We start from the raw sequence: 1,840 nt of genomic DNA, 5'->3' as shown, positions 1-1,840 counted from the left end.
CCCTTTCTCTCTCTCTCTCTCTCTCTCTCTCTCAAAAATTAAAAAAGAATAGGCATGTAAAACTGAGTCTGAATAATTTATTGATTGGATTATGAAGAGTGAATGTTGGATATTCAGTTAAAAGAAATTAGAAATTCTACTTTCAGTGAAAGACATTTAGTGCTGTAGATACATGTCCCAGAATTTAAGCATTATAAATAATAACTTATTAAAATTTTTGTCCCAACATATAAAATTCTGCAGATACCAAGAAATAGCACACACACACAAAAAAAAATTTTTTTTAAACAGTTAAAAAAATAAATAGTTGGGGGTGGGGAGGGGTCTCAAGAGTATAATTTATTTTTAAGATAGCATCAAAACTATGCTTTAGTTTTTCTCTACAACAATAGTATACTTCTCAGAACACAGGTGGCTGTGTCCTACCTGAAGAGTTTCTGGAACTAGAGGTCTGGCTTGCCGGCCATTTTTCTTTTCTAAATAAATTATCTGGTGTCGCTAATGCCACTGCTCTGGAGATCACATTTGAGAAGCTCTGGTTTAGAATACAGAGTACATTGTAGCATGTCCAAAGATTTACAAAGAGATGGAGAGTAAATATATTTGGCCCACCACCTAACCTAAAAATAAATATATTTGGCCTACCACCTAACCTGAAAAATTAAGCATTACAATGATTTGAAATCTATGTCATTTTTTCTGGATACCATTCCTCTCCCAACTTCAATGCTAGGGGTAGTCATTATCCTTCAAGTTTCATTGTTATTATTTATGGTTTGCCAGAAACTACTGCAAATCAATAAAAAATCTACACTTAAAAAAATAATAGGCAAAAACTAGGAGTTGGCATTTTAGAAGAAACTCAAAGTTCAGCAAATACATGAGGATATGTTTGAACTTATTAATAATCAGAGGAATACAAGTTGTTGTTTTATTTAAATAGATTTTATTGATTTTTTACAGAGAGGAAGGGGAAAGGATAGAGAGTTAGAAACATCGATAAGGGAGAAACATTGATCAGCTGCCTCCTGTACACCTCCCACTGGGATGCACCCACAACCAAGGTACATGCCCTTGACCGGAATCGAACTTGGGACCTTCCAGACCACAGGCTGACACTCTATCCATTGAGCTAAACCAGTTAGGGCAAGTTAAAAAAAAGGGGGGGGGGGGGCAAAATTAAGAACCTGGGTAATGCCAACTGTTACAGGGTTTGATGTACCGGAAGAGACAGGAATGGTTGTGCCTATTGGTGGAAGAGCACATTGATGTAGCCTTCTGGAAAACAACACTGTGCATTCCGTTGACCAGAATCAAACCGGGGACCTTTCAGTTCGAGGGCCAATGCTCCCCATTCTCTCGGAATGCTTATTGTATTTGTTGACATGAGATACATATTCACCATCATGGACTTGTTGACCCCACCAAGTTTTCCCTATTACTGTCTGTACATCTCCCCCATCTTCCTAGATCCACCTCCCTTCCACAGCTCAGGCTGGAAGTCATAACTTCCCCCTGAAATCTCTCCTGCTTCCTGAGTCTCAGTTGATACCCCTCTCCGTTTTCCCCTGGCACGTACGCTTTCCCCTCCTGTGGCACTTTCCGGGCGCACACTGACCCCTGGGAGCGTTTGCTATTAGTCGCAGTGTTAATATGGCCCCAGGCTGCTTTCCCACAGATGGACTCCAGTGTCCTTGTTTGTCTCCATCGCAGCCCGGGAGCTAGAGAGCCTGAGACCATCTTTTGTTCTGCCTCACATTCTTGATACCCAGCACAGTCCATGGCACCTGATAAAAACTCAGGAAAGTTTTATTGAATTAATAGAAACACACTCTTTTTT

Source organism: Pipistrellus kuhlii, unplaced genomic scaffold, assembly GCF_014108245.1.
Source record: "Pipistrellus kuhlii isolate mPipKuh1 unplaced genomic scaffold, mPipKuh1.p scaffold_m20_p_5, whole genome shotgun sequence".
Lineage (NCBI taxonomy): Eukaryota > Metazoa > Chordata > Mammalia > Chiroptera > Vespertilionidae > Pipistrellus > Pipistrellus kuhlii.
This window is presented reverse-complemented; position numbering follows the sequence as displayed.